This window comes from Antechinus flavipes, chromosome 4 (genome assembly GCF_016432865.1).
Source record: "Antechinus flavipes isolate AdamAnt ecotype Samford, QLD, Australia chromosome 4, AdamAnt_v2, whole genome shotgun sequence".
Classification (NCBI taxonomy): Eukaryota; Metazoa; Chordata; class Mammalia; order Dasyuromorphia; family Dasyuridae; genus Antechinus; species Antechinus flavipes.
In genome coordinates this window covers 3,140,423-3,152,686 of record NC_067401.1, presented here as the reverse complement: position 1 = coordinate 3,152,686, position 12,264 = coordinate 3,140,423, and the positions used below count along the sequence as shown (strand labels likewise).

The following is a 12,264-nucleotide window of genomic DNA, read 5'->3' as shown; positions in this document are numbered from 1 at the left end:
CTCCTCCAGCTCCCTTCGTTTTGCCCACCTACAGGTCTCCAACCTACCATCTGGTCTTGACACATCACCAGCATCCCCCCCGCCCCAGAGAGCAGCCTGAGGTTTCTGGGTTGGGCTGCTCTCACTCCTGCTAACTCTGGGCTGGCTGGAGAGGGTGAAGTGGGGAGCAGAGCTAGTCAGGAGCGCTGCCGGGAGGAAAGGGAGAGCGGCACAACCCATTCCCTCTCTCTTGGCTGAAGGTCGGGGGTCACAGGGAGAGAAAGCAGCAGAAGCTGTCGGGTGTAGCAGTTCTAAGGGGAAGGAGGCCGTGTGGCAAATTGGATAGAGAACCATCCTCAGAGCTGGGTAGACCCATCTTTGACCCTGTGTGGCCAAGGGTAACTTTCCCATCTCTCTTTGCTCTAGAAAACTCAGAAATGAGAACTTACAGATGAAGTGCTCACTTGCATAGGTTTTCTTCACCTGGGAGTTCCCAGGTCTAGCCCTCTCTCTAGAGGTGAGTGATGGCCCATTAGTTTCCCTTTTTCTTTTCTTTTTTTTATTATTTCTTTTAAATATTCTTTTCTTTTTAAATTGCATTCTAAATTTTCTCTTCCTCACCCCCTGAGAAGGCCAGCAAAATGACATCAATTATCCAGGGGAAATTACCCAAAACCCATTTCCATATTAGCCATATCACGCACACAAAAAGAAAGAAAATCATGCTTCCATTTGCATTCAGACTTTCTCAGTTCTCTCTCTGGAGAGGGAAAACATTTTTCCCGATGAGTCCTTGGGACCGGTTTGGGATCATCGAACCGGTTCCGAGTTAATGGTTATGACAGCACGGCTCTTAATGCGCTCAGCCATTTCCTGTTTCTTCTCACTTCACTTTGCATCAGTTCACATGGAGCTCGTCTAGTTGCTTTTTGTTACTATTTTTTTTTTTTGAGAGCACCCTTATCTTTTCTCATAGCCCAGCAGTATTTCCTCGACATCCTGTGCTGCGACTTGCCTAGCTATTCATTCCCTCACCCAGGCCATCCCAATTCTTCGCCACACAAAGAGTTGCGATACATATTTCTGCACAATATTTTGCACAGATAGATCCTTTTCCTTTCCCGTTGATCTCTCTGGAATACAGATTTAGTTGTGGTATCGCCGGGCCGAAGGAGAAGCCCATTAAAGCCCTTTGGGCAGAGTTCCACGTTATCCTCCAGAATATTTAGGTCCATTTTCACCTCCCCGGGCAGTTTACTGGCGGACTATTTTCCTTGGCCTCCACCATTTGTTTCCGACAGGTGGGAGATCATCTCCGAGTTGTCTTCATTTGCTTTTCTCGCATCATTCGTGATTTCCAATATCTTTTTGGTGCGACGGTCATTGATTTCTCCTTCTGGAAAGTGCCTGCTCATATCCTTTGATTGGGAAATGGGGCTTATTTTTAAAAATGGACTCAGTTCTCTACATATTTGAGAAATGAGGCCTTCGTCAGAAAGACTGGCTGTAATTTTTTTTATATTACTTCATTGTCTTTGATACCTTGTAAGCAAAATGTACTTTCCTCAGTTACTTCTTTTAATGAGTCTGACATGGTGATTGTTACCCCTACCTTTTTTTTTTTTTTTTTACTTCAGCTGCCATAGCCCTGCATTTAATTCTGTGAACGTTTCTGTTTCAAGTGGACACAGTCCACATTCATCTCTTTCTGCCTTATTTCCGAGGGGTGTCCTCTTAACCTCAGGAAAAGCAATTTGGGAGCGGGTTAGACAGTTCTCTTCTTAGCCCCCAGAATAACTATATTAGCGCAGCACCTGGTAAAGGCCGCTCCCTCCCCCCCCCCCCATGCTCCTAGAATAGGGATCAGATGCATTCTGAGGTCTCTCTACTGTTAATTACACACATAATGGCGAAGCTGGGACTTGAACTCAGACCCCTGGGCCCCAGAGCCAAGTCCTGGTGGTACAAAAATCACCAAGCCCTGGCCCTCTGAGTTTCCATCCTCCAGGGATGGGCAGAAAGTCCTCACTGAAAAGGGTGATCTGGGAGTGAGCTGAGAAAGGAAGGGCTAAGAAATCGCGGAGGACTTCTAGGAGGAAGTACCTCTTCAGCCTTGGAGTTCACAGGTAATTACAGACAGGCATTCCAGCGGAGCTCTGGGACTGCGCTCCCCGCTTGCCTAAACCCACGTGGCCCAGGGTCAGCCCCCCTCCTCTGGCCCATTGAAAGCCCTCCCTCTGATGCCTTCTAGCCGCTCTCAGCCACTGGCCACAACATCTGGCCACCCCACCCACGCAGAGCCAGAGCCGGGGGCTTTGTGGCCTCCCAGCCGCCAGTCACTGAAAAAAAACATTTCTTAAACACCTACTGTGTGCTGGGTAGCCCCCGCTCTCACAGAGCTGGGGGAGACCAGAGGCTCGGACCATCCGCCCCCCGAAACCGCTCGCCCTCCCGGGGTGTCCGCCCCCCGGGAGAGCGCGGCGCTGCTCCTGCCGGGTCGGGGTCTCCGGGGGGGGGTGCGGAGCCCTGCGGAACCTGCCGCTGTTCAGCCCCCCTCTCGGGGCGGCTGGGCGGGAAGCCCAGCCGGTCACCCCCCCCCCGCCCGGGGAGCAGCCCCCTAATTCCCGACTTTTCACGGATGCCCCGCTATCGGCCCTTGGAGGGCTGACTCAGCTCATATATCAAACGGCGCTGTAATTATTTCCCCGACTGAGGAAGGTTTCCATTTAGCTCCCCCTCCCGCGTCCTCCGTTATTAATTACCTAATTACAACCACATTCGGGAAGGGAGAGTCCCGCTTGACTCCCTGCCCAGGACCACTTGAAAGGCTTTAACCATTCCGAGCGGACTGAACCTGAAGGCTGCAGGGATTAGGGGGCGCGGGTGGGGGCGGGCAGCCACCGGGGGAGTGGGGGGACAGCCACACGTGGAATTGGGGGAGGGGGGCAGCCACACGTGGGGGTTGGGATTGGACCGCGCCCCCGCCAGCGCCTCCGCCCGCTCAGGCGAACTTCCCCCAGCATCCTGAGCGCTGACTGCGCAGTTTCGAAGGGCAAGGCCGGCTCCTTTGGGTTCCAACGTGGGCAGCGGCCAGACTGCTTCTGACATGCAGGATAGGACTCAAGCAGCAGGCAGCAGCCGCCAGAGCCCTGCCCGGCTCGGGGACTCGGGGCTGGGACGTGGCCGGGCTCCTCCGGGGAGGGATCTCCCGGGCTCCTGGTTCCCGAGCTGGAAGGGAACTTCGTTTTACTCATTTTACAAACGGGGAAGTTGAGGGCCAAGGTTCTCGCTTGGAGATACCCGGATGTGGGCGTCAGGGGGCCCTGGGAAGCCCGGGGCTGGACCTTGGGAATCCGTGCTCTCGCCCCCTGACCGTCAGACGCTCCCAGAGCCCTTTCGGTTAGACAGACATCTGTTCCTCCTTTCTTTCCTACCTGCTGAATCCTGGGAGGGGAAGGCAAAGGGGAAACCGGCCCCGCCCTCAGAAAGCTGCACTCTCCAGGGAAGCCGGAGGGACCCAGCGTATTCCTAGATGTCAACGCAAAATAAAGATGAAGTCCTGGGGGGAGGGAGGACGCTGGACCTTGGAGATAGCTGGGGGGAGGGGAGGCAGAAAGGCGCTGCAGAGGTGTGTGTGTGTGTGTGTGTGTATGGGGGGGCGGCTAGTATGTGAAAAGACAGGCATTGTCTCGAGTGCTGCTCATGAAGCTACTTTAGCGGAAACAGCAAGCGAAAACTGGAGCGAAACAGCGAAGGGCTTCCAATGGGAGGCAGATGGGTTTATTTTTTGTGTCCAGGGTCATAAGGAGTCATAGAAGCTTCTGGGGTGAGAGCAGTATCATACTCAATGATGTCTGCATACCTATCACTGATATTAGGCTGCCTGAACTTTTTTTTTTTTTTTTGAGGCAATTGGGGTTAAGTGACTTGCCCAGAGTCACACGGCCAGGAAGTGTGAAGTGTCTGAGGTCCTCCTGACTTTAGGGCTGGTGCTCTGTCCACTGCGCCACCTAGCTGCCCCGTTAACTGAACTTCTAACATTAGAGACTCAGTCCAGGAGGCATTCAAACATTTCTGTCTTTGACATAGTTCTATTAAATTTCCAACAATCCCTGGAATAATTATCGTTGGGCACCACCCGGAGGTGACACATTATTATCTCACAGCAGGAGTTGACACCTGAGGGAAGATGGGGTGTGGCCACAGGAATGGCCCCGGGGGAGGAGAGGCCCCTGAGAAAGGGGGTGAGACCTCCCCAAAGGCGCACTGCCGCCAGCCCCTTGGACGCCCCTGTGAAGAGTAGCTGAGGTTTCCCAAGCCCTTTCAAAGCTGTATCTCATTCGAGCCTCCTGATAACCCTGAAGGTCAGTCCTGCAGTCATGTGGCCCCATTTTATATATGAGGTAGAGCAAGACCCAGAGAGGGAGGGTGACCGGAGAGGGAGCCACGGGCAGCAAAGTCACTGAGCTGAAATGGGAAGCCAGCTCCTGAGACTCCGATCCAGGGCTCCGGCTCCTGGAGCACTCTGCCTCTCTGGGCTCCAGCTGTGTCTCGCTTAAAATGTGGTCCCCAAATGGCTGGGGCCTCCAGGGCTGGGTCCTATCAGCCCATCATGTCCATCCTTCAATCTCATTCATGCAGCCCCTGCCATCCTGCAGACTGTCCCCGAGCTTTGCTCCCCCAGAATCCTCTCTGATTGGTATCCAAAGGAGGCCGAGTCCAGAGCCAGAGTTAGGGGGGAAAGGCCAGGTCATGCACCATTCACACTCCCTTTCCCCCATCCCCTCCCATTCCTGCTTTCATCCTGCAGAGCCGCCAACAGCCAAGCCGGAGTTTCTGTGCTCTTTTAGGCGGCCCCCAACCTCCCTGGTCTCCCCACATTCGGCTGTTGGGCCCCGAGTCCCCCAGCCACCCGCTGCCCGAGCAGGGACTAGAACCTGGCTGGGGGTGGGGACGGCACCGAGCTCCCCCGGGAGTTGGGGCGCGGGATCTGCTGCGGCTCAGCTGTCGGGAGGAGAATTCTTACTCAGGTCGGGTAATAAACGTGCACCATTTAATGCTCCAAATCCTCCTCTCTCTCGATTTCTGGTCTGTGTAACAGTAGAAAATCTTAATCGAGTTAGTCTAGTGTGAGTGGGGACATAATGCATAACCCCTCTTCTTGGCCAGGGCCCATGGAATCTGACTCCAGAGGACTTGGAAGGGGTTCAAAGAGCAAGGAAACTATTTCAAGGATTGGGAAATTAGCCTTATGAGGCAAGGCTCAAGGAATTGGGACTTACACAGCCTGGCCCTGCAACGGCCCAGGAGAAACTCATTCCAGGCTTCAAAGCGGCCTCGGGCCCGGGCTCCACCATCTTGGCCGAGCCGAGATTCATGGGATGGGGCATGAAGTGCCATTGGGGCAGGGAATTGAGCCGGGGTGGGAGCAGGGGCAGGGGGGAGAGGAGCGAGCTGGGGGAATTTCCCAGTGGCTCTGACTATTCCATGGTGGAATGTGTTGGCAGGGCAGAATCCCAGCTTCCTCCTAAGCCCGGCTCAGGTGCCCCCTCCTCCATCAGCCTTGCCAGTCACCGATACTCCCGCCCTCTTGGAATTACTTCCTATAGACTTGGAGCTTCAATAGCTGGGCATGGGCCAACACTCTCCCTGCAATGAGAACATCAGCTCTTTGAAGGCAGAGACTCCCTCTGTCTCTCTCTGCCTCCCTGTCGCTGTTTCTTTCTCTTTCTTTGTGTTTCTCTCTATCTCTGTCTGTATGTGTCTCTCCCTCTCTCCCTCCCTCCCTCCTCCTTCTCCTCCTCCTCTTCCTCTTCCTCCTCCTCCTCCTACTCCTCCTCTTCTTCTTCTTGTTCTTCTTGTTCTTCTTGTTCTTCTTTTTCTTTTTCTTCTTCTTCTTCTTCTTCTTCTTCTTCTTCTTCTTCTTCTTCTTCTTCTTCTATTTCTCTCTCTCTCTGTCTCTTCTCTCTCTTTCTGTCTCTGTCTCTTCTGTCTCTCTCTCTCTGTCTCTGTCTGTCTCTTCTCTCTCTCCTCTTCCTCTCTCTCTCTCTCTCTCTCTCTCTCTCTCTCTCTCTCTCTCTCTCTCTCTCTCTCTCTCTCCCTCCCTCCCTCCCTCCCTCCCTCCTTCCCTCCCTCCCTCTCTCCCTCCCTCCCTATGCCTGGCACATAATTGTTGTTTAATAAATGGGTACAGAATGAATGGAAGGCTTACAGGATTTAGAGCTGGAGAGAGCCTTGGTGGTCACCTAAGCCAATGCTCTCCCTTTACAGAAGAAGAAGCTAAGGAAGCAAAGTGACTTGTCCAAGATGAGCCAGGCAGTGTCCGAGCCAAAGTCAGCACTCTGTCCATCACACTGTGCGCTCTCAGTCTTTACAGTCCAATTGTCCTAAGATTTAGGAAAATAGTTCCTAATGCTTTTATAGAATGGTTGTAGGTGGACCCTGGAAGAGAGAAGACAGTCTCTGGAATACAGGTGGCCACCTGGACAAGGCGGGGAGGTTCCGTGGCCAAATCTCCAGGAGGGTAGGCCCCAGAGTAGAGGCTGCCCTATAACTCTGAGTCTGGGATGTGGTCATTATTCCTTCCCTAAGAAGTCCTTCCCTTTGATCCTTCAGGCTGAATGGGGAATATGCAGAACCAGGGTGCGGTCTTGGACATGTCACACCTTCGGTTTCCTTTTCTTTAGAACGAGGGGGGTGGATGGATGGCCTCTGATTGGATGGCTCCCTCTCGAGCCAGCATCCCGGGCAGCAGATCTGCCATCTGGCAGCTTCCAGACCACATGGGGCTGTTTGACTTTAGTCAAGATACCTAAGCTCTCCCAGTGTCAAGTAGGAATAATACTGCAGCTCCTCCCTCCCTCCCTCCTTTGCAGGGTGGAGCAATGAGGAAAGCACCCTGCATTTTATAAAAGTGATGTCTAAAGTAAATAGGCCCCTACATCATGATACAGGAACTGCCCCCACCCTGGGTGAAGAACAGAGGGAGGGTGGGGAAAGGGGACGATGAGAGGGAAGACCTTCCCATAACTTATCCAAGTCAGGACCTGGAGAGATGCCCACATGCAGGCAGGGAGGACCCTCTTCCCCAGCAGTATCCTGAGACTTTGGTCCCCTTATCCTTCTCCCCCCCTCACCCAACTAGAAGAATTCAAGCTGAGCTCATGATTTGAATCCAAGTGGATTTTTATTCACACACATCCCCTTTTCCATACCCAAATTCAAATCAAATCATTTGGCCGCAGGATGGCTAGGATCACCCCAGTGGGCCTTCTCCAACATCCCCGTTGCCAAGGAAAACACATCCCAGTGTCAGAGGCTGACTTGAATTATTGCTGAACATCTTAAGGCCTCTTTGCTGATAGTTAAGCTTCAGGCAGTGAGGAAATTCACCCCAAAAGTCATCAGGGAAAGGGGCTTTAAAGACAGAAATTAAATCCTGGTAGCTCCTACATTGCAGGGTCAGAAAGGGGGAGAAGAGAGGCCTAGAAGGGGGAATCTCCTCTCTCTCTCAGGGATAAGTTTATTGTATGATTGGAAAAGGGTAAGCAGGGCCTTTGCAAGCACAGATACCACCAAGGATACTTTAAATACAAAGAAAAGAACTTTTGTGTTATTTCCATCTTCCCAAAAATGTTGCTCCAACTTCAAGGGAAGTTCATCCACTCAAAAACATGGCCGAGGAGCCTCCGCTGGGCACCTCCACTTCCTTTCTCCTCTGACCATCTTCTCAATGCTTCCCAGCCTGGCTTTCCACCTCATCTTTCAGCTTTTACTCAGTAACCAAAGATATAACTGAATGATCGGGCAGTCTTTTCTCGGTTCTGATCCTTTGTCACTGTCGATCATGTCTCCTCCTGGATCCACTGTACTCGGTGGGTTTTAATGGTACGTTCTCTCCCAGTTCTCTGACCAGTCTGACATCCCAGTCTGACCATCCTCTCCCTCCACTGTGCTCTAGCCCAAGATTCAGTTCTCAGTCTTCTTCTCTTTACTCTCTATTCTTGTTTGGTGAGCCCACCAGGTGACATGGATTTAATGATCATTTCCAGATGGATGCCTCCCAGTGCAAGCTCTAGCCTCTTTCTGAAGCCTGAGTCCAGCATCATCAGTGACCCATTAGCTACCTCAAACTAGATATTCTTTCGGCATCTAAAACTTCAAAATCTCAAGACTGAATTCATTATCTCTCCTCCCCAAGCACATCTCTTTTCAATTTCCATAAAGAACACTGCCATTGTCCCAGTCATCTAGATTTTTGAAACTTTGTACCTCAGTTTCCAAATCTTGCCCTTTCTCCCCCCTTTTATATTCTTCCCCTTTTCACCACCTGAATTCAGGTTCTCATCACCTCTCACCTAGGTTATTGCAATAGCTTCTTTATTAACCTCTTCCTACCTCAAAACTCTCTTCTCAAATACTTTCTTCATCTAGCTGTCATATTGATTTTCCCAAAGTACAAGTCTGACTGTGTCACTCTCCTCCTCACTGAAGTCCAGTGGTCCTCCATGAACATTGGGGTCCAGCTAAGATGGCTTTCTTCCTCTCCTACCTCTGGGTCTTTGGATGAGATAAAATATACAACTTTATATCCATGTCTCATAATCTTTCAAGTTTCTTTCAAGACTGTTCCATAGGAGAGTTTTCCTAAACCATCCCCTCCAAGCCAACAGCTAATAATGGCTTCCCCCGAGTCACCTGGTATTTATTTTGTATATGTGGCCATATTTCCTTATCTAACTAGACTATAAGCTCTGTGAGGACAGGGACTGTTTCCACTTTATCTTTATATTCTTAGCACTTAATACTGCTTAACACATAGCAGTTACTTAACAAATGCCTGTTATTATTTATATTATTATTATTGCATCCTGATTAGTCTGGAAGATTTCCAATTTTCACTTCCCCAATGGGAGCTCATTCTCTCCTCTTCCAACTGGGCCAATGTGCTATCTTAGCAGCTCATCCATTCCTTACCCTTTCCCCATATCTAACTCCTCCCCAGGCACCTCAGGAGAAGAAGAGAGGGGATAAGGAATAGCCAAGTAATCCATTTTTCCACTTTCTCCCTCTCTCCCTCCCTCTTTCTCTCTCTCTCTATCTCTCTATCTCTATCTATTTATCATTAATACCTCATTTTCAGAAAACCAAAGTCCTACAATTGGATTCCAAAAATCAGTGTCACAATTGTAAAGTGGGAAAGAAATGACTAAACAACAGTCCATTTAAAAAAAATAGATCTTGGAGTTCAAATGGCCCCAAACTCAGTATGAGTCAGCAATGGGTATGGCAGCCAAAAAAGTTAATGAAGATTTGGGGGGCATTGTGTCAAGGATGAAGGTAGCAGTCGTCCTGCTATGCTCTGCCCTAGTCAGACTCTACCTAAAATATCATATTTAGTTCTATGTTCCTCATTTCAGGATACCATTGATAAGGTGGATATGGTCCATGGAGCACAAGAAAGATGTAGTGAAGGCTATGATCCACTAGGATCAGTTAAAGGACCCAGGGACACTCAGCCTTGGCAGGAGAAGAATCAGGAAGGCCATGATATTTGCCTTCAAGAAAAGATATCAATAAAAAAAACTTAGTTTTTAAAAAGACTATTACATGGAGGAGGGATCAGCCTTGTTCCCTTGATCCCAAAGGACAGTGTCAGTAGAAATGCATGGAAGCTGCATAAGGAAGGCTTAGAGGAAGAGAAGCCACTCTAACAAATGCATGTCTAATGGGAACGGGCAGCGGGTTTCCTCTCATCATAGGTCTTGCACCAACAGACACTTGACCACTTGACCACTTTTCAGGAAGTCCCTTCCCAATATGAAATGCTGTAAGTAGTCCCTGCAAGCCACCTGTAAGACATACCCTGCCCTCAATGCCAAGAGTGTCGAATAATAAAAATAATAATAATAAAATAATAAATAATTTAATATTAATAATAATAATAATAAAATAAATAATAATAAAATAATAAAATAAAATAAATTTTAAAACTTTGTTCTCATTTCCTTTGGTTATAGATTGCCCAGTGTGTCTGAGGGTGAAGTGGAATTGGGACATCTCCAAGTTCATAACTTCTGAAACCTTAACAACCTCAAGGAATCTGGTCCATAAGACCTTGCTTGACCTCGCAGCTCTGAGCTCCTGCAGAGCATTGAGACTAAGTGGAAAAACAGCCCCGAAGCTAAGCAATCTTCGAAAGCTCTTCAACATCTCTCCTGAGGGACATTCCCCCAATGTTGATCTGTGTGTCCTGGTCGTTTTTGCTGTTCCTATTGTTTGTCGTGGATGTGTGTTAATGTTTTGTTCATTCTGGGTTTGGGTTGTTTTGTTTGTTCTCTGAAAATCATGAGATTCAGGAACACATATAAGAGAAATCTTGGTTTTGGAATTGTTTTTCCTTTTACTGTGTTCTTTTTTTAATGTATATTTTTTTAATGAAAGAAAGATGAATTCTTGTACAGTTCTGTTTAAACTGGACCAAGGCTCTCAGAAGAAGTGGTTACCCCCACCTCTGACCCTTCCTCCTCCCATGATTCTTGCATGATGATTTCAAGTAAGCCTGGAATACAGACTCTCAGATGCTCCTCCCCTTTCTCAACTCTCCCCAACTTGCTCAGCTCGCCAGTTCTTTTTTTTTTTTTTTTTTTTTAGTATTTTCTATTTCAATGTATATGTTGCTTATTTGTTTATTTATTGAGATATTTTTAACAAGCTAAGAGACTGCAATTTCGCTGTGTATACTGCTTCTCTTGCCAATAACAAATAAAGAAGCCATGCAGTTGCTCATCTCCTGGTCATTTTGGTGATCTAGGCAGTCATGATATTTGTTCATTTAAAGGTAGCACAGGCTCTATACCCAATCTCCCAAGCGTCTATTTGCACAGTGCCCTAAGTGCCCAGAGTTCAGGGGTACAGGGGCAGCCACAAGGAGTTGGGGAATTGTCATCAATACTATAACTCACAAGCCCCCATCAGTGTGCTTCCCTCATTGATTACCAGTTGATATTAATTAGTCATCCTGACTTAAAAATATTTAGAAAAGAATATCTAATAATATAGTATATGAAGAAAAGTCAATACAAGCATCAGTCTTTCCACTCATCCCCAAAAAAGTCTGACACACTGTTCTACAAGAACATAGAGAGTTCAGGAGAAAGTGAGGTTAAGCTTATGAAAGAGTGGGGAACTTAAAATTCTTGGTTGCCAGAAATCCTTTTCTCCTATTTGTGGGGTGCTCAAGAATGAATGAGTGAATGAGTAAATAAAACACGAAGGTCTTTTAAAGTGCAAAGCTAAGGACAGGGGACACAAAGAGAAAAGTCAAACAGATTCTGCTCTCAAGGAGCTCACACTGGGGAGACAACCCATATGGAAAATTTCTGTTCCAAGTCAAATGGAAGAGTCCCATGGTTCTTAGTGGATGATCAGGTCCCTTCTCTACTATCATTTCCACTGATAAAATTTTCTCAGCTTTTGATGTGGAACAATTTGCAGTGCCAAGGACATTGATAAGAACCACCTTCTTGTCTAGCTGGGATGGCAGCACCCGCAGGACCATGAGCAGACCTGGGCTGTCTCCATCAGGGTCCAAGGGTGGTCAAGGTGGTATAGAGCTAATTTGGCTCTACCAAGGTAGGTGTTGCCTCCTGTCTCCCCCTCAGGATAGCCTGGTCTGGGTGATCTTTGAGAAGTTTCTTCATGGGAATGGCTGGACCCCTTTTCACCAGAGTTGTTTCCCTTAGAGATGATAGAGCTAGAAATAGGCTGAATGGTCTGGGAGATGCTACCACTCCCAAGGTTCCTATGCTCATTTGCCTATTGGTAGCAATTGTTCAGCAGTTTTTGTGAATGGTGATGAAGATGAACCTTCTCTCCACTGATGGCTGTGAGAGTTGGACAAGAAGAAGGTCCTTTAACTTGGGCAGTCATTGTTATTGCCAAGACTCTTGAGCTCAGAGATCTGATCTGTCTCCATGAGCATCTGAGGGGAGATGACATCAAAGTGGTGGTGATGGTCCAAGCTGCCCAGCACTTGTCCCCTGCTATCTCTCCCCAACATGGAGTGAAGATCTTCCGCTGATCTCTTTGTCCTTTGATGTGTTCACTCTATCCTTGGTTCTGCCATCAGCTGTTCCTCAAATACTGAAAAGATGAGAAGCCCCAAATTCTCCCGACTCTTCAAAGCATGAAAGGTTCTCTATTGATGATGTGGGAAGGGGTGAAGAGGAGATTCAGGCAGAAAGTATTTGTACTTGTCCCCCCGCCAAGTCATTCCTTCTCAGG

General features: G+C 48.6%; 1 protein-coding gene across 1 annotated transcript in view; it reads left to right on the top strand.

Moving 5' to 3' along the window:
- TWIST2 (twist family bHLH transcription factor 2) overlaps positions 1-10,767 on the top strand; it is a 67,994-nt gene extending 57,227 nt beyond the window's left edge. Inside the window, exon 2 of the mRNA XM_051998664.1 lies at positions 9,999-10,767. The gene's annotated coding sequence lies outside the window, so the exon portion shown is untranslated. The remainder of the gene's footprint in view (positions 1-9,998) is intronic.
- Positions 10,768-12,264: the final 1,497 nt, after the last annotated feature.